Source organism: Lytechinus variegatus, chromosome 15 (assembly GCF_018143015.1).
Source record: "Lytechinus variegatus isolate NC3 chromosome 15, Lvar_3.0, whole genome shotgun sequence".
Classification (NCBI taxonomy): domain Eukaryota; kingdom Metazoa; phylum Echinodermata; class Echinoidea; order Temnopleuroida; family Toxopneustidae; genus Lytechinus; species Lytechinus variegatus.
The window spans coordinates 14,036,784-14,058,017 of NC_054754.1; the positions used below are offsets into that span (position 1 = coordinate 14,036,784).

The following is a 21,234-nucleotide window of genomic DNA, read 5'->3' on the forward strand; positions in this document are numbered from 1 at the left end:
ATTCTTGTCTTTTACATTTGGATAAAGGGTCCCAAACTCATTAGATGTCAATAATTATTCAGATCATAAAAATATCAATTTCATTCCACCTGTCGACCTGAAACCTTTTATTATTCAATTATTTTCAATAGAAAACATACATACATTTTCACAAGTGTTTCATTCCTGCACCAAAAGCATTCGTTCTGGTAAATGAGGGACATAGACAATTCATTGGACAATTAAATGTTTTCTATGAAGACAGGTGCAATGCAGTATGGCATGATGGTGCTATGCATTCATAGACATCTATAGATCTTAGTACCCCCTAAAGAAGCGAAAGAGGATAGAAAAGTACGGAATACGTTTTTTTGTTGGCATGTCTGCTAATTGGCCCATAATACCCCTTAGGTAGGTCTGATAAGGACAAATGTGGTATCAAAATCAGGGAGTAAGATTTAAGGGGAGTGAGAGCGATTGCTCTCCCAAGCTCCCCTTAAATGCTTTTTGGGGAGTGATTTACAGAGCCCCTTTTAACCCCAATCTTTCTACGTGAAGAACAAATTTAGCTCCCCTAAAAATTCTCCTTGAGAGCCTCTAGGAGAGCTATTTATAGCTCCCCTGTAAATTTTAAAAATCAGTCCCTGCAAAATGTGTGCAAGACAAGACTGCAAGGGAAAAAGTCATAAAGCGAGAATCTGAAATTGGTAGCGGTCGCGATGCAATCGCCAAAACTATGGAGGAGGGCAGTTAGGGATAAATGATAAAAGCCCCAGGGGGCCTGGTGCTCACCTGATGTCATGCAATTGTCATATGTAATTGCAAATTAGTAATTACCACATGCTTCAATTGAGCAACTTTCAATCCTATGCCTCTAGTAGTATTTTATCAATAAATTTGATTGAGAGATCCTCTGACTTGCCTACCAAATGGTCACCCCTGAACAAACTGTTGCCCTGTGGGCCCTATGTACTCTTAATCCTGCCAGCAAATCTGACATCAACTACCTCTGCCCCTGCAATTGCCTGAATCACATTTTAAAAATATGTTTGCATGCATTATTTTATTTAAAATCCTCGATCATGAGAGGGTACTCCTCCAATGCTCCACCCACTTGATTGTAAGGGACCCTAACACAATTCATCAAAGTACCATAAAATAATTGATAACAAGCATGACCCCACAGCTAATATTTAGGTGATTAATCACTATCCGCATGCTCTGTTGCCCATGAGGCGACAGTTTTTGCAGGGACGAGCATCTGTGCAGTTATAAGCCTTCGGCTCAGGTGAGCTCATATAGAAAGACTTCACTAATTGGATTGTTGAAAACACTCAAAAGGGATTTATGAAGACTGTAAGTTTATTTTATTCTAAGCACAATCCGGAATCTATCCTAAAAGATGCGTGTTACTGTTACCATAAATGTCCCGATTAACCTGTTAGCCCATCACCTCATTATCTTATCCCAATTCGTTTGACTCTTTCCTCTGTCAGTCGTTCGGTCTTCCGCACCTCGTTCATGACCTTGGTTGCTATGGTCCTTACATCATGTCTGAAGGCTGGAAATCTCATTTTGAATTTTCTAATTTCTGCTCTTGCTGTTGAAATCAAAGTGACATTGAAGTTATTGCAATTACTATCAATAAAGATAGATATAGCACAGATTGCCATAAATTTAAAATAAGTTAACAGGTGAGAAGCACCTGATCTAAAAAACTCCCCGATATCAGGGAGATTCAGTGAGGTCTAACTCGATTCTCTCAAGTTGTTAGATGCACCAACACGTTATAAAAGTATGCATGGTATTTACATGAGAAAAAGAATGATACGAACAACCGTGGAAACCTCTTCTCTGAATGATGCATACGACTTAGCAAAATAGACTACTAGCAGTATGACAAATCCTCAGGGAATACTTTTTGCCCCTTTTTCCGCTTTTCCACTTTTGCTGATCCTTTCTATGTGTAAAAAGTCACATAACAAAAGGAAGCATCTGTACTCTATGAGGCATTCATAATTCAGTCTCATTTATCCTTAACCAGTCTTATGTATCTGGTATTCCCCTTTTTAAATACCGGAGTACTCGGTGAAAAAACAAATACCGCTTCAGACTACAAAATGACCTATAAGTTGTAATGAGAACAGAAAAAAAAGCCAAAACAGACAAGGTCAGGGGAAACTCAATATTTTTAATGTATTATTATCCTGAATGGTCAGTATGACAGATGGCCCAAAAACATAACAGTGTGGCAGAGGCAAAAAAAAAGACAAGGGTCACATTCAAACTGCATTTGTCTAGTAATTATATTTCAAACCTGAAAATTACATGATCAGTGTTTTCAAACACCTAGTAGTTTGTCAATGTTTGTGTAGATCATATGTGACCGCGTATCTCAAAACCAACAAAAAGTTTTACAAACCGATTTTACACAAGGACCAAAAATATAGGACCAAAATGTGTCAATTTATTTTTCTACATATTTTCTGAAAGAGCAATTCTTCTTGGATCATAAAACAAACAGGAAATATGTCTTTACTGCAGTTTTTCTAGCACACTTTGTCTTTAGGGGGTAGAGTTCCCTTTTCATTCTTGAAATTCTTTTATACCCTCTTCACTTTCAAACTCTAGATAACTTTTAAAAGGATGATGCTATTGCATCGAAAGTTGAGAATAAGCATAACTAGACTGTTTGTAATGAGTGTGTCAAATTTCAGCTTAATTTAATAATACCTTCACAGTGATTGCTGTGGAGATTTGTATTCTGCTTTTTGTCCCATGCACCGCACGGAGCGCCCCTGGTTGAGATTCTGCATTTGAATAGACCCCAAACTTCAAAGCCCCTTTTCTAAGTAAATATTTTTTTAGAATGGGTACTTTCTTTTCATTATTTTGAGGGGTATGATGGTTGTTTTGAGATGCAGGGTCACATATTTAAAATATAGCAGATAGTCAAACTTACATGGAAGTTTTGTTTGAGTTGATGTGAAGTATTCTTTGAAGAACTCTTTTAGTTGAGCCGTTTCCCCAGACTCCCATCTCGTGTACCTCCGTTCTAAAATGTTGAGAGAATAATTATAGACAATGAAGAATATTCATAGACTATTGTTTTTTGGAATATCAAGATAACTTCAAAATAGAAAGCATGGGATTAGAAGTCATGTTTCAGGAGAATGTGTATCACGAACTCTATTTTGGCGAATGGGGAATTATTAATGGTCTTTCACACAATCAGAGGCTCGATTACCTCAAGAATTGGTGTGTTTAAGGTGCTACATTCCTGGTAAGTTAATTCCCATTACATCAATTCAATGACAAGAAATAAAATCTGCATGTGAATAATTGCCAGTTAGGGCTCCCAGCATTTCAAAAAGACGATCTGTGATGAAGTCTTAAAAATTCAATAATAGTTATTTCAACCTCATTTCCAGCTATAAATGTTTTCTATATGTTGAAGTTAACTATTTGCAGTACAAAAGACTTGTACTGCAGTCAAAGAGATTACACTATCAAAGGGTCATAGCATTTTATCCTATAAATGTTATTTTGATATTTTTGATATTTTGGGCCAATTATAAATTTCCCTGACATTTCTTTGATGTCAGTCTAGCAGGGACAAAGAAAACTGTTACAGCAAGTTGTACCAAATAAATATATAATCAACAATTTCATAAAAGGACAGAGAGAATCCTGATTAGGACTGGACACTGCAGGGAGACCTGTAATAAACAAGACATACAGAAATTCATACATCCATGTTTATTCATTGCAAATTAAACTGTATTAAAGATCAATGTCTCTAAAACATATTTTTTCTTTAGCACAAGGAGGAATAAACTAGTAAACAATTAGTTACACTATTGATATACAGGGATTGTTTTAATATGCAGTACCTCTTGATGAATCTTCCTGACGATTGAGGGGTACCAGGGTAGGATTTTTCCTAGGAGGACAAAGAGGTCCAGGGGCTGATACACCACCAGATGATCCAGCTGAAATAAACAATACAGAAACAGAAAGTTATATTTTCACATTGCAGGTAATTCACTTAATGCCATTTATAACAGATTCTGACTGAGACTTATAAATCATAAAAACATATTTATTCCAAAAAAATGTAAAAAACAAACTTAGGTATATTATGATGACGATGTTAGAATATCAATTGCTAGTACCTTGATACTTCTCATACCAAAATGAAATTTACTGAATGTGCAGGAGGTTCTAAAAAGTGAATATTTTAAGATGATTATGTTTAATTGAAGTGAAAAAAAAAACATATAGTACCTCCATCATTACATCATGATGAATTTTGAGGATCAAGGCGTTCCTTAGTGGGACTCTGCGGGACTCTAGGAGGAGAAAGAGGTCCAAGGGTTGGTACACCAACAGATGATCCGGCTGAAATGACCAATACAGAAACACAGAGCTACAAATGAGACATGACAATCATATAGACAGATTTTTCTAGCATTTTTCTAGTAATAGGATGAGGATGGCAGAATATTAACCCTAATCCTATTGGGATATTTCAATCACTTCAGTCCATCGTTGATCGCGCAAGTGCGCCGAAATTTGGCATGATCAGTGATACTTGGTTACCCTTATGTCCAAGTTTTATGAACTAGGTCCATATACTTCCAAGTTATGATGAAATTTCAAAAAAATTTGTGCATATTCTAAGTTTGTTGACCCTAAATGACCTATGACCTTGATCACGTGACCTGGAAACTCACGCAGGATGATCAGTGATACTTGGTTACCCTTATGTCCAAGTTTCATGAACTTGGTCCATATACTTCCTAAGTTATAATGACATTTCAAAACCTAAACCTTGGTTAAGATTTCATTGTTGACGCCGTCGCCGCCGTCGGAAAAGCGGCGCCTATAGTCTCGCTCTGCTATGCAGGCGAGACAATATACAGATCTATTTTATATGTAGCAAAATACCTTGGTGTTTATGTGACTGTATGTGATTATAGTCAGGATATAAATTAAATGGAGTGCAGATGGAAGCACAAGCAACCCTTCAAAGTATTCCTAATATTGATTTCGGATGAGATGCTGTTTTATTTTTGTTTACATTTCTTTTCATTTTGATGTCCCCTTGTATTACAAAAATATATAAGCGTTATTGAACAAAAATGTATATTTGCATATTTCGCTAGCGACAAAAAAAAGTGCACTTGCACCATAGCGCTGTGTATGCACTAACATCAACATGCGTGTACTATGAATGGCCTCCCACCTATACGCGAATGCGCTGTTTTCGTCTTTCGCTGTGTATGCACTAACATCAACGTGCATGTACTATTGATGGCCTTCCGCCTTCCCTACGAATGCGCTGTTTTCGTGTAGCTTGCAAGGGTAAATTTTGGTGGTTTTTCCGACGCAAGAATACTAGCTAACTTCAGTGCGAAGTATATATGCTTTTCTAGCTATGGACAATTATGCCTGAGCTGAGAACTGAAGTTTACCGCTTTTCTGAAGCGCGCATTTCCGACTTTCGGATCTCGATCCGGGAAGGAAAAAAAATGTGGAAAATGTAGATTGGTGTTTGAGGGAAAAAATTGGAATTCCGCGTAAAATCGAAGATTTCACAGCCCATAACCCAAAAAAAAAGATAAAATTCACATAGCATAAATGATGTAGGAGGTTACAATTTATAATTCACATTTTGAAAACCTTATTTTTTACAATTTTGGGGGAAAAATTAGCTAATTAGCATATAAAAGGTCCAAGATTGTAAAACGTCAAATTTTTGGATAGCTTATTAACTCGGCATTCCACAAATATATGGTTTATTAGGGTTTTGAACATCATAAGTGATTGTTTTGGGCCATGCTTCCACCCCCTCCATTTTGGCAATTAATACCATACTTGGTACCTTAAGCTTTTAACTCATGTGAGCTACAATGTGATAGTGAGAACTGAGCAAAACATGTGGGATAATATATTACTTCCGGATATGTAAGATTGGGTCTGCTATGAAACCTACCATAGTTTCTTTCCTTTCCAGGTGAATTCATATCTGAAGACACTTGTTCACAGGTGAATTTCCAGGTGAATTCACATCTGAAGACATTTGTTCTTCCCTTCTTTCAAGTTCTTCTGTAACCAGATGCCCTTCATATTCAGCTATAAATTCACTTCTTGTAATATCCCTTGTAGCAACTACACCACGACCTGATGATGAGAAATGTTAATTCCAAAAGATTAAATATGACTTTATTAATAAGAGTTTGATGCCTTTTGATCGATTTATAGGCAAGCATTAAGATAATGGGGATGGGCGCGGGTAAGGTTCCTGAAATGGGTCATTCCATGCCAATTCATCCAATAAAAGTGCCATTTTGGACCTTACCCTCTCAGAATTTGTTCAAATTCGACACACATAAAATTTAACATTTGCTTTCCATGAAACGAAAAAAAATTAGTGTAAACGGCCCATCGGTTTTTGAGCCCTGGCACGCCCTTTTTGTTTTGTTTTGGCAAAAAGGGGAGTGACCTTCAACTTTCAACGGCACATTGCGCCTGAACCGGTTGACCAATTTTTATTTTAAATGATATTTACAAATTTACTGTTGGCCCTACATATTGATATTGGTGTTGGTAATGTATGTACAAGTCTCAATGATACATGAATACTTTCAAACTAAAGTTACATTACAATCAATTAAAATACTACATATCTCATGTTGATACTTCAAAGATCTGCAGGGTATATCTAGTATGGGACAGTAGAGCTGACTAGGAAGCACACTCATTGTTGTTTCCGTCAAAAATACAGCTTTCTTGTGAGTTGTATGTAGGCAAATTGCACCCCAATCAAAAGGGCTAAACAAATGTCTCTTTTCATAAGCAAATATACATGTAGTCTACATATATTATTCATTTTGTTTAATGTTTCCTGTAATACCTGATAAGTTGAGTTTCCCTTTTTTATTTGATTTCAATGTAATTTTAGTTTGGGAGTATTCATGTATAATGGAGACTTGTACACACATTAACACCAATATCAATATGTGGGGCCAACAGTATATTTGTAAATATAATTTAAAAGAGCTTTCTAGATGAAGAAATAAAATATCATCCTAGATCTTTACATATTATGTTGATATTATATTGACGATTAAGTTACATAAAAATCAAGTTAAAAAATTATTCGGCCGGGGGTCAAAATCAAGGTCAAAGCAAAGGTCAAGGGGTAATTTAAAGTGCTATGACCTGAATCTGAATCTGTGAAGTTCCTGATCCTCAAGTGGATATTGATGACCAATAAGAACGTTAGCGATCGAGAGAGCTCAATATTTTTAGTACATTTTGGAGTTGAGTCCCACCACTTTACAATTGGCTGGAGGGACTATAGTAATTATTCCTTTCATGACAGTATCCCAAATAAACTGTAGAATACTGTCATGAAAGGAATAATTACTATAGTCCCTCCAGCCAATTGTAAAGTGGTGGAACTCAACTCCAAAATGTACTGAAAATATTGAGCTCTCTCGATCGCTAACGTTCTTATTAGTCATCAATATCCACTTGAGGATCAGGACCAGGAACTTCACAGATTCAGGCCATACCACGTTAAATTACTCAAATAATAGTTTTGATACCATTTTTGAATTCCTCTTTGAAATTTGAATTTCCTATTGAATGGTACTAGTTTCATAAAAATTGGTCGACCGGTTCAGGCGCAATGTGCCGTTGAATGTTGAAGGTCACACCCATTTTTACCAAAACAAAACAAAAAGGGCAGGCCATAGTGCAAAAACCAATGGACCATTTACATTATTTTTTTTTGGGGGGGGGGGTTCTTGGGATTAAGTAAATGTCAATTTTATGTATGCCAAATTTGAGCAAATTCTGAGACGGTAAGGAAACCCATTGGGTGAATCCAGATGGAATGACCCAAATGTATCTTGAGTAGATATGAAGTTACCTACCACTCATTGCTTTTCCAATTTCAATGTAGATTGCTCCAGAAAATTTATCAAAACATTTTTGCTGGAAATTGGAATCCCTCAAGTGTATTGCATAGACTTAGATCTAATTTACATAAACAACCACAATTCAAAAAGGTTTTGATTTTACTTTACTTCTGCTTTTTTTTCCAATTCCAGTATTCCAGTTATTGTTTAGCTTGAGGCTGAGAATGGCTCACTCTGTAGAAATGAGCAAGGACCAAGTCCAAGGTCTACTCAAGCGTAGGTCTTGGCATTTTAAAGTTTTACTTTTATGCTTAAAAGTAACTTGATTTGTTTCAATTGGATAACTATGCAAATTTAATGTGAAAATATCCCTGGGTCAATTACCCTTTAGAACATTTATGTTTTGTCACTTATTCTAAATTATCTATCTTCTGGGGTGTAATTGTCGTTCGGGGGGGGGGGGGTTTCCTGGGGATATTTGTCCTAGGGGTAATTACCCTTGGTGTAATTGTCTGAGCAATGCAGACGGTAATTGTTCCCTTAGAGTAGTCATCCTCTAACCATGAGTTAGCTATTAGAAATCGTCTGAAAGTTCTATCAATGAACTCAACACTTACTTGTCTAATAATCTTTTCCAGGGTTGTATTGATTTACAAATATGAATATTGAAAACCATCCATCTTCTTATGCCATACAATATATGACCCTCGTTGTTGACAATTGTTGCAATTTTGCTCTGTGGAGTGATGCGATCATTTCGTCATTCAAATTTTGATATAGCGATCTCTGTACCGCAATCCATTCGTAAATCAATGCTCTGTTTTCGATGATTTGAAGTCAACAATCTATTTATTTGTTTTATATAAATAGATTCAACAAATAATTGTGTATTTCAAGAGATTTATTGCTCCAAACATCAGATTCTAAACACAATTGTGAAAACTGCACAAATTATTGTGACCCCATCACACATTGAGCTGTCCGTAGCTAGACTAGATCTATGTTACGTAGCACCCAAGGCATACAATTTCCTAACTTAAGCCCCCTGAAGATTATTGCTCTTGCACTTTTCTCTGCAAGGAACATACAAATTGTGGAAAATGCTGATGACAGAGCTAAAGAAAATCTAACCTTTTTCCTTGTTCACCCATTTTTGTTGGATCCAGTCTGGGTCCTGGCCACAACTAATGTAGTGCTTCGCTACCTCCTCTGGCTTTCTTCTTTTCATCTGCAAAAATGAGAAGTAAATCTATTGATATTACTTAATAGCATTAAGATTATTGATCTACATTAAGTTATTTGACTACCGGTATAGATCTAACATCTAGACTAGATCTAGGGGCCTAACAGTTTAAAAGTAGATCACACTGATAAACAACTGGTTAGATCTTTTATTCCTCTTTGTCCTATTACGTTAGACTTCTATTATTCTAAAAATTGTTGTTTAGAAAATTTACTATTTAGTTTAGGTTTATCAGTGTGGTCTATTGTAATTCACTCGGATTAATACTAGTAAATCTAGACTCTAGTAACTTTTTGTCCAGTTATTGGGTGTCCGGACGGGTTGGGTGTCCGGACACTCCATTTTAACAGCCATTTGAAAAGGTTTACAATCAAATTCTTCGTTGTTTTTTAGCACAAAATGGGAAACAATATTGTGGAGATCAAATATTGATGATGAAAAGCACAATTCAACGTAGGCCTAGATCTATATATTTTGGCTTAATCCAAAGACAAAAAACAGGGCTTCAATTTTGTTAAGACAAGTGTCCGGACACCCAACCCCCCATCCTAGGACTAGTCTAGGCCCCTAGACAAAGTCTAGACCTAGGCCTATAGTTAGCCTATCTAACTTAGACTTAGAATCTATATTATAAAACTAACTAGTTTATAGCTTGGAGGGCCTGCCGCTTGGAGGAATTTTTTGCACCAATAACGGCCGCGGAGCTACATTTCATTTTCAGATCTAACAGTTAGTCCTAACTGTTAGGACTAGATCTAATGAAGAGAAGTCTCGGCAGCTTCTTCTTCTTCTTCGGTTAGTTTCCTCCAGTCTGGAGAACTGCAAATGGTGCAGAGGAGTTGTTCTACATGATGACAGGATCAGATGGGGGTAGGCCTAGTACACAGAACAGGGTTTACGTTTAGACAGTGACATTCGTACGTTTAACATGTAGATCTAGATCTAAGTCAAATACAAAACTGAGAGAGGAGTTGTGAAAAGAGGACTGAGGAGTTGTGAAAAGCATGCACTCAACACGGCAATGAAGGCTTAGGCTAGCCAAAGAAAATTTCAATGTGTGCTCAACGTTTAAAAGAAAAGAGGAAAAATAAGGCAGACAAAATCAGAAATACAAATCGTATGGTAAGAGTGCCCAAGTCTGTGCAGTGCCCATGTCTGCGCACTCACGTAAATGCGCAATTTTCATAGAACAAAACATCAAACTGATAGTACCAATTTTCAATCTTGACCGCAGCAATCCATTTTGATACCAAAAACTACAAAAATATTTGATTAAAAATGAGTATCAGCAAGTTTCAATTTGCTACCCTGAAAATTTCAATAATTGTCAAAAAAGAAATGTCCGAAACTTCACTGCATTTGATTTGCGTGCAAAATGAGCTAGTGCGCAGACATGGGCACCAATCATTTTTGCTACACAAAGTGACAAGCCCGTCTGAAAATCGTAGAAAAACATTGTTCTTGTAAATAATTTCTTGATTTTTTTTTGTTTCCTTGATCATTAGAATATAGAGAATGGAATGACATTGATGACTCTCAAAATAATATTTTACTTTGTAATAAAATCGAGATCAAATTTTAGGTGCGCAGACTTAGACTGTAAGGGTTTACAGACATACACAGTATTGTTTGCACTAGAAGCTTTCATATATATTACTGAGGACTGCTTGATACATGTAAGGGAGGGGAGTGCGACTTTTGGGAAAGCTGCTAAAGCTATGGTCTTGGTTATGAGTTATCTGTAGAATAAAGCCTTTTAATGTTATTGTGTGACTCTAAAACTATCCTGTCTGAAGTCTGGTTCTTGTTCAGGTATTCTACCCCTTTCATTTGGCGTTGTCAGCAGGATTGGATGTTACTGGACAAGGAAGATTTTTATGGATTGTTTTTGGATTGTTTGATGGTTCATTGCATTGTGATTTGTGTAGTCCCTGGTGCTGCACTGACAGTACACAGTACAGTAGTGTGTGTGCAGATATATGTGACTGTATCACTACTATTCATGCACATACATGTGTGTATAGCCATACACACTCAAGGTTAGTGTTGTCTATGAATGATCATATCATTACTCTTTGCTGTGCTATTTCCAATTGACTCATGAGTGTGAAATTAAGTCTGAAATTGTGCCAGTCATTCTAGAATCTGAATCTAGATCTTAAGTTAAGTCAACCAACCTAGTTACATAAAGTAAAATAAATTAGCAAAGTATAATCTCAATCATTCACTCTCATTTTTCTAGCTCCTCACTTCTTCTTGTTGAATGTTCTCCAGACCTTTGACCTTTTCTTATTCTTTCTTCCCTTTTGTTCTTTCCCCTTTGTTTTTCTGCGCCGCCAAATTAGGTGACTGAACGATAGGTCTGTTGTTAGACGGTCAATAATTTGTTATGTTTTATGTTAATTAGAATATAATTCAGTGAGTGAAAACTGAAGTGAGTAAAGAAAGTAAATAACAAGTGTAACTTGCTCTGGATATACAAATCAAGCAAATCCTGGGTTATAGGGCCTAGTAACAGATCTAACATCTATTACACAATTAATGGATAGGGAAAATAAACAGGTTAAAAGAATTGAATAAGGAAAGAAACAGACTCTTAATACAAAAGATTTTGAAATATAAACATTTATTACTAATACTTGAGACTTACGCATAAATTAAACTAAATAAATAAGACTAATCAGTCAAATCGAACACATGAATTTAAGTAAACAAATAAAAAAAAAAATAATAATAATAAATAAATAAATAAATACATGTACAGGTAAATAAAGACACACCAACAAACTCTTCACTCTGAATCTTATAGATAATCTTAAATATAAACACATGGAGTAATGCATAAACAGTAAAAGATTTATTTGAGACATAACCAACAACAACAACAACAAAAATAAATAAATAAAAAAATAAAAATATTATTCAATTTAACATTGAATATTGGGTTTTGCTACATTCTTACCATGGATCGAAGTACATATTTGAATCACTTTACTGCAGAATACATTGGGAGGTTGTGTGAGTTGAATCATATTGATGTGATTAAAGTAAAAACAAAAGAAGAAAGAATCAATTGCTTAAGTCAGTTACCACAGATGATTGAAGAGACTACTCCATCTAGTGCTCAGCCCAGTCAGACAGGTATGAGTGCTGAAGATTTGGCTCGCTTGATGAAGGAGATGGAGATGTCTCGTTACCAAGAGACCAAGCAGCTATGCGAGTCTCTGATGAAGATGACTGTAAGTCCACAGGCTAAGGTAGAATATAGGTTACCAGGGCTCCACAGACTAACAGGAGATGATGATATATCATGTTATCTCAACACTTTTGAACGTATGGCAACAGCGGAAGAGAGGCCTAGACATGAATGGGCTAAACTGCTGGAACCGTACTTGACAGGGAAGGCCCAACAGGCTTTTCACTCCTTGAGCTATTCAGAAAAGGAAAATTATGATGCTGCTGTACAGGTTATCCTACGGAGGTATCAGCTAACCCCGGAAGCCTATAGAGTTAAATTCAAAACCGATAGTAAACAAGGTGAAGAAACCTTTGAGGAATATGCAAACCGTCTCCAGGACAACTTCTGCAGGTGGCTGGAAGTAACGCCTTCTACGTTTCACAACCCTGAAGTCAGACGGTGCTTTGATCTGATCATGATTGATCAGTTTTTGAGCACTGTGGTTGATGAAACATTACGGCTGAAACTTAGAGAGCGCAATGAATGCTCACTCATTGCCTTAGCCCGCACAGCAGATGAGTTGCTCTTGCATAGGCGAGCTAATTCAGTAGCTCGCAGAGATGAGGCAAATTTCAGGAAGAAGCATGGTGGTACGACTGATAGTCGTCCAAACACTGCTAGTTATTCCCAAGGTCATACTAACTCAAATCCTAACCGCAGAGGGACATTTAATCAGAATTGTTACCGCTGTGGCCAGCTGGGGCATAGGATTGTGGATTGCCCCATGCCACCCCCAGTAAGGTCTGCCAAATACACCATCACACCCAACACACAAACACCTGCACCAAACACAATACAACATAGTTCAGAAACAGGCAACTGTAACTTTGTAGCTCCAGAAGAGTTAATTACTCCTAACTTGTCAGATGTCCCAAAGAAAGGACTACCCATGATGGAACTTGTTCTGAGAGGAGAGACAGAAGCACATGTTAAGACATATGGGCTAGTAGACTCTGGGTCTACGGTTTCGCTCCTGCCATCAGATCTCTGTGACAAGTTGTCTTTACCTGTGACCCCTTGCAGTGAGGGTACCACTCTGAAAATTCTCGGAGAAATGACCGTGACTCCACATGGGGTAACAAGTGCAGAAGTAGAGTTCGGAGTTAGTACCTTGCAGGTTAAATTTCAGGTAGTCAAGACGTTGCCAGCTCCAGTTCTTTTGGGAGTGGATTTTGCTCATGCAGTAAAATTGGTATTGGATTTTGGCGAAGGGTGCTTTGGAACCAGTTTCGGGGTTGAAAAACCTGTAAAGTTTCCTATGCTAGGAATGCAGTCTGGAGAGCCAGAGTACCCAGATTATGAACTCGACGAGGGCAGGGATACTATCCCTGTATCTTGTGGAACCAAGTTAGATGTTTCAGCTACTGAGCAGGCAGAGCTTGAGTCACTCCTGGGTGATTTCAAGGATGTTCTTTGTGACATTCCAGGTTTCACAGATGTTGATTGCCATCACATTGATGTGGGTGACGCTACACCTTCTCGTTCACATCCTTATCGGATTGGTCCTGAGCGGAAAAGAGCCCTAGATGAAGAAATATCGAAACTCTTGGAATGTGGGAAGATAGAGCCCTCATCATCTCCCTGGGCTTCCCCTGTTGTCATGGTGCCGAAGAAGGGAGGCACTTATCGCATGTGTGTAGACTACCGCAAGTTGAACTCTGTTACAAAGATTGATGCGTATCCCATGCCGTCAGTCGATGACATCCTCCAGTCTTTGCATGGAGCTCAGGTGTTTTCTTCGTTAGACCTGAAAAGTGGTTATTGGCAAATGGGAATGGCTCCTGAAGACCGGGAGAAGACTGCCTTCATTTGTGAAAATGGTTTGTTCCAGTTTAAAGTCCTGCCCTTTGGGGTTGTCAATGGGCCAGCTAGCTTTCAGAGATTGATGTATAAGGTCCTTGGGGATCTCATTGGGAGGTGTTGCTATGTCTACCTAGATGATATTGTATGTTTTTCTGGTAGCCCACAAGAACATTACAGAGACCTGAGGGAGGTATTGACCAGATTAAGAGCTGCTGGTCTTACTGCTAATGTTGAGAAATGTCAGTTCTTACATAGGGAGATGAGGTATCTTGGACATTTCATTGGAGCTGATGGCCTAAAGCCTGACCCAGATAAGGTGTCTGCTATCAGAGATTATCCGGTGCCTACCTCTGTCAAGGAACTAGAGAGATTCCTGGGCATGATTGGATGGTATCAGAAATTTGTCCCTGGGTTTGCAGATAAGGCTGCCCCACTATATGCCTTGAAGAAAAAGAATGCCATGTGGGAGTGGACGGACGAATGCACCATAGTGTTTCACAGGTTGAAAGAGGCGCTCATGTCGGAACCAGTGTTAGGATACCCCGACAAGTCTTTGCCGTTTGTTGTTCACACGGATGCCAGTAATGTAGGTCTAGGGGCTATTCTAATTCAGAAACAAGACTCCCTGACCAAGACCATAGCTTATGCAAGCCGGACCTTGTCAAGTGCGGAACGGAATTACAGTACTACCGAGAAGGAATGTCTGGCAATAATCTGGGCCCTAGAAAAATGGAGGCCTTACCTAGAAGGCAGACCATGTAAAGTTGTGACAGACCATCAAGCCCTGTGTTGGCTCTTCAGAAAAAGGAAGCAAGGGGGTAGACTTGCTCGATGGGTACTACGCTTGCAGGACTACAACTTCCAGGTGGTGTATCGCCCGGGATCCCAACACCATGTCCCAGATGCTCTTTCAAGATGTGGTGGAGAATCTGCAGTAGTTGGAGCAGTCGAGGAAATCCATGCTAACTCTCCAAGTGATAATGACGAGAAATGTGCTGATCCTAACTGCATTTACCCAGAGGATGATGTATTAGACTGGGTGTTCTGCGATCAATGTAGACGTTGGTACCACCAAAGCTGTGTTGGTATCACTCGGGAGGAGGCAGAGATGATGGATCTCTACATTTGCCCTTCGTGCCTACCAGATGAAGCTCCAGGACCTGAGAATGTGGACAATCCGATTCTGATCCCAGAACTCGATGCAACACTATGCCGCGAGGCCCAGAGGCGCGACATTCAACTCCTACCCCTTATCTTGAACTTGGAGAGGGGTGACCTTGACTTCAAACCTGCCCATTCATATGAAATGAAGAATGGGCTTCTGTGGAAGAAGGACGGTCGTTTAGTAGTTCCCAGTGAACTACAAAGCGCTGTGATGAATGAGTGCCACAGGAAACCTGCCGCCGGGCACTTGGGACGGCGGAAAACTCTCGCTCGACTAAAAAGTAACAACTTGTGCTGGAGGGGAATGTCTCAAAAAGTCCGCAGTTTCGTCCGAGCTTGCAAAGTTTGTCAGCGGACCAAACCTGTCTACCAGAAGAAAGCAGGTATGATGCTCTCCACATCGTCATCTAAGCCTTGGGAGATTGTTGGAGTAGACTTGATGGGACCCTTTCCCAAGAGCTATGGTGGACATGAACATATACTGGTTGTAGTGGATCACTACAGCAAGTACACGGAAGTGATCCCCCTAAAGTCTTCAAGCAGCCAGGTGGTATCGTGCACATTGGTCCGTCAAGTGTTCTGTCGGTATGGACCCCCCAAGAAACTACTGTCCGACAATGGTCCACAGTTTCGGGCAAGGGCATTAGCAGCAGTGTGTAAGGAGTGGGGAGTGGAACAGGTCTTCATTACCCCTTACCACCCACAGACTAACTGGGTGGAGAGAGTCAACAGAAACCTGAAGGCCATGGTTCAGTCCTATGTGTCAGGGGATCATCGCTCATGGGATGTACACCTAGCAGAATTTGGCTTCGCTTTGAACACTTCTACTCATGATACCCTTGGGACAGAACCAGCACTCCTCATGTTTGGGAGAAGGCTAAACACTCCCCTCAGCAACAAACTTGAAACTAACCCTTCTGATGGTGTTAGCCAACCCAGTGTGGAGGACATTGTACAGCGTAGTGGACTAGCGAAGGGTAAAGCCAAGCAACACTATGACAAACGGAGAAGAGAGAACAATATTAAGGAGGGAGATCATGTGCGGGTCAAGACCTACCCGATATCCGATGCAAAGAAGTGCTTCACTGCAAAGCTTGCTCCCCGTTGGTCGGAAATGTATGTAGTGACCAAGCAACTGACTCCTGTAAACTTTGAGATTGTGAATGAAAAGAATAAGAACAAAATTCGCATTGTCCATGTCGACCAGCTAAAACTCTGCCCATGATTTCATCGGCAATGGACTATGAACATTGTGAAAACTATTGGTCGAGTAATTCCTGAGAACTCAGTTATGTAACAAAGGCAGTATATAAACCAACAAAATCTGATGTGAACTAGATCTAATTTACTACATGAAACTTGCATGCATATATAACTGTATGATTACATCATGTACCAACCATATCGTTCTTGAATACTCAGTTACATGTATACAACAAATCAAAACATCAAACAACCAAAAGAAATGTGTTGAAACTAAAGTGTGATTGTAAGCATCTGAACATCATTTGTTTTAAGTCGAAAATACTTCATTGAAACCTCTTTAAATATTTCCAACTGCATGCCTCATTACAATTTAGATACTAAAGTTTTGAAAATTGAGTATGCAAATGTGTCACTGCGAAGCTACATATTACCATGTACAAAATTATATTGATACTGTTTGTTCTTGATATTTTGTTATCGGCCAACATTTTCCAGTTTGGATAAATTTTGATTGGTTCTTTTGCTTTTGCTGTTCTCATCCTTCAGCTGCGCTGGGATGTTTTAAGGTGTTTTATTGCCTCTTAATGTTTGTTAGCTTTTGGACGGTGAAAAGGATAAGGATATGACACCTCCAGACTTGTTAAATTGCTATTTGCAGTTTCTTACTGTACATGTACATGCATGTTATATCTGATTTATTGGGGAATCTTGTCACATGAATTATTGATAAGAAATGTTAATGTATCGCATTTAGTCCTTTGTTTATTCAGTCAAATGAGTATTTTACGCTGATGAAACAAAGGGTAAAAATGTCTGTTAAATTGCTAGCGTCAAGTTCGTATATGAATGTTTTATTGAACTTATAAGTGGAGTATCGTTGCATGTACTAATGACAAGACATGATATTGTATGTATTACATTTGATTCATTGTGGTTAATAAAAACCCATAGGGTTATTTTAGTGGGGGGAGTGTAAGGGTTTACAGACATACACAGTATTGTTTGCACTAGAAGCTTTCATATATATTACTGAGGACTGCTTGATACATGTAAGGGAGGGGAGTGCGACTTTTGGGAAAGCTGCTAAAGCTATGGTCTTGGTTATGAGTTATCTGTAGAATAAAGCCTTTTAATGTTATTGTGTGACTCTAAAACTATCCTGTCTGAAGTCTGGTTCTTGTTCAGGTATTCTACCCCTTTCAAGACACTCCCTTCATATTAGAAATCATGACTGATAACATAGTTTTGTGTTAGCCTAGGCCTACCGCTATGCACAGTGTCAGTGGTCACTGACTTACCGTTATTGCGTTAAGTTGCTAGAAATATATCCAAAACTTAAAGTTCTTCTTCTTAGTGAGTACAGTCCACCATCTGTCGTAGTATTTACAGTTTCAGGAAACTTTCAGGAAACTTTCAAGAAACTTTCCACTCACTGGCGGAAGGCGTCGTGTTCGGTCGGCTGCACTGGTTTTAGGCGCGACGCAGCTCCTCGACCTAATCACCTGCACCGGCCGCGCTGCGCCGGGGCAGCCGGGCCAGGCCGGCCGCCTAGTGCAGCTCCCATATGCTAGGCCGTGCTAGGCGCTGCCGAGGCCTGCGCGCTCGGTAATTTGTGCTTTTCGCTGTTCTCGTGCACACTACATGTTCACGTTGCAAACGCTTATCATTGTAACAGCGAAATCTTCGTAGAAGATATAAAAGTAAAATATATAGAGATTTTCGAAAAAGGAGGGGCATTATTAGGATTAAAAGCATTCATGTTTTGTACAGTTTATATATTGTGGTGTAGTTTTGGGATAACGTAGGTGGTGGATTGAGTTACATTTTCATTGACAGATAATGTTGATATATACCCCATTTTACAAAGATTGTCAGCATATACATCAATTCGCCTTAGCAACCAGTTTTCCTCCAAACGGTATATACACACAGTTTTGTGCATGATTGTAATGTCAGAGTACTGCTGGGTAGATTTGGCCCAAAGTTCGTAGGAAGTAAAAAGGAATACTGCCCTCTGCTGGAATAGATTTTAAGCATTGTTTTGAACCCCCGTCATTGAGAATTTTAGCTTTAAAACGTAAGGGCGAATCCAAATATTCCCCTTTGGGTCGAGTTCGCCCTTCCGTTGATTATTAACCCTAAAGCTTCTCCTTAAGTAGGATTTAGATACATATATATATATATATATATATATATATATATATAAATGTGTAAAGTTATACATGTACAACAGCTTTTGGCAACTCTTTTTTATTTAGATATTGTAAAGAAATGGATGAAGAGAACAATGGGTAGATAGCTCTGGGGAACCTTGATTTAAGCTACGCCTACCATTGTTCTCTTCATCCATTTCTTTACTATATATATATATATATATATATATATATATATATATATAAATGAGGCAAAGTGGTAATGCATATTTTGTTCCAACAGTTTATTTTGTAATCCAAATTTTCGACGTTAAACATACTCTTCTTGAGGGATCCATACAAGAATGCTCACATGATGGTAATGCTGTTTTGTGCGCGGTCCCATGACTACCACAATCATGAATGTTACTATTTCAGTTCTTGTCATTGTGAGCATTCTTGTATGGATCCCTGAAGAAGACGTATGTTTAACGACGAAAATTTGGATTACAAAATAAACTGTTGGAACTAAATATGCATTGCCACTTTGCCTCATTAATATCATCTATGTCCAACACGCAGAATGTAATATTGTTATATATACTGTATATATATATATATGTGTGTGTCATCTGTATATATATATATATATATATATATATATATATATATATATATATATATATATATAGAGAGAGAGAGACGCCCTGTTCTTGTCTCCGTATATTTCCCATTAGTATACCTAGAATAAACTTTCAAGTATATTGCCAATTCTGAGAAATAAACGTGTATTTCAATAATGGTTATCTTTCTTTGTGAAGGTTGCTCTAATGGTGCAAAATAGTTGTCATTTTGTAATTATTTCATTTTATGACGTACATGATTTTTTTTTGTTAAGTGTAGCGTAATATTGTCAATAGAACGTGCTAGTATTACCAATCACGGCATCTTTTATGAAAAGCTTTTAGTATTTGAGGTCAACTATATATTGAAAATGTACTTTGTCTTAATTGAGAGACGGGAGCAATAATCGTCAGGGATATCGGTCTTTACTATTTCTTATTGATGCGGAATAATCTTCATCCATGCGTCTTCTTCTCTTTTTTCCTTCTTTAACTTTTCAGTTACTTAGAAAAATGCTATGAATGTGTATTTTGTAAGAAGTTAAGAGAAGTCTTCATATTTTGCTCAGAAATTATTATACGTTTATTACTATGATCCATGGATCCTTGCATCTGAAATTGATGCAAGAGAAATTCACATCAACGCTATGATTAATTATTTCTAACTTATTATCATTGTTGTTGTTGTTGTTTGACAATGGTGGGTGTTGTGGGAGGAGAATGGTGATGATGATGATGATGACGATGATAATAATCATTATCATTATTGATTTTATGGTTATTATCATTATTTTTATTATTATTATCATTGTTGCTGTTATGATAATCATTATCATCTTCATCGCCATCATTATAATGCAACAAAATAACATGAATATCGCATGCATTGTTTACTTCATTTTTTTCCTGTCAATTTTTAGTTTAGAAACCCTTACTGGAATGTATGATGGTGGGCCCCAAGTCTGCGCACCTAACAATTTGAGTTAATATTTAACATGAATTTCTTCTTCTTTCACAAAATATTTTGGTTAATAGTGTTCCTTACATTATTAAGAGTAAGTGTACCAAATTTCTCTTAAAAAAATGAAAGAAAATATAAGATTTTCTTGAAAAAACCTCATGCTGTCATTTTCAGATTGAAAAAAAAATGGTACCCCATGTCTGCGCACTCATTCACTTTGCACACGATTCGGGGATTTTGATGACAAAGGCTGCATTTTGAGGCCTTCACATGAAATGCCCTGAATTCATTATTTTTCCACCATTTTGAGTCGGATTTTTTTAATGAATACCTGCCTATGTTATTGCATGTGTAAAGTTCGTGCCCGTTGTGTATCTTCTTTTACTAGAATCGCGCAGATACGCGGGTGCGCAGACTTGGGAGACCGCGCAGACATGGGGGAACTGACCATACAGCAGGGTGTACGTGGCTGGGCTGTTAAAGCCTCATATCTCAAAATTCAAGTATTGTTTATATGGCAGCTCAGAACAAGCTTGAATTTTAGAGTGATGACATGGGAAACAACTTTCTTTTGTCTCGAAAGAGTTCTTGACAGGTATAAGGAGAATGTTTTATACAATATAAGATTGTTAATAATACTTTCTAGGCTACATTTGTTTTTTTCGGGGGGTGGAGTTTCTTAACGTTTTAACAGCCCCGTGACTAGAGGAAAAAGTGCTAACACTGCACACAGGCAGCGAAATTGTTTTAAACGTCGTACAAAACAAAAAACCTTCGGGAAAGCCAGAATGCATTGACCATGGAATATAATATAACATATGTATGTGATACCTCTTTCAGTAACTGGCTGGTCCGGACCAGGCCCGGGCTAAGTCATAAAATATGAGTTTATGAATGGCACAGGCTAAGATAGCCCGCGCCAGGTCCGGACTATTTTGGTTAAACCCTACCCCC

At 38.1% G+C, this 21,234-nt stretch overlaps 1 long non-coding RNA gene across 3 annotated transcripts; it reads right to left on the reverse strand.

Annotated features, from left to right (window-relative positions):
* Positions 1-89: 89 nt before the first annotated feature.
* On the reverse strand, positions 90-18,287 carry LOC121428478. Of its 3 annotated transcripts, XR_005971801.1 has the most exons (7): positions 17,863-18,287; positions 9,042-9,138; positions 5,978-6,165; positions 4,267-4,380; positions 3,873-3,971; positions 2,942-3,034; positions 90-1,579 (listed from the first exon to the last, which is right to left on the reverse strand). It is a non-coding gene; the product is annotated as an uncharacterized LOC121428478 (long non-coding RNA). The 3 variants fall into 3 exon arrangements; XR_005971800.1 differs by lacking the exon at positions 17,863-18,287 and having other exon boundaries at positions 9,042-10,745; XR_005971802.1 differs by lacking the exons at positions 5,978-6,165; positions 17,863-18,287 and having other exon boundaries at positions 9,042-10,745.
* Positions 18,288-21,234: the final 2,947 nt, after the last annotated feature.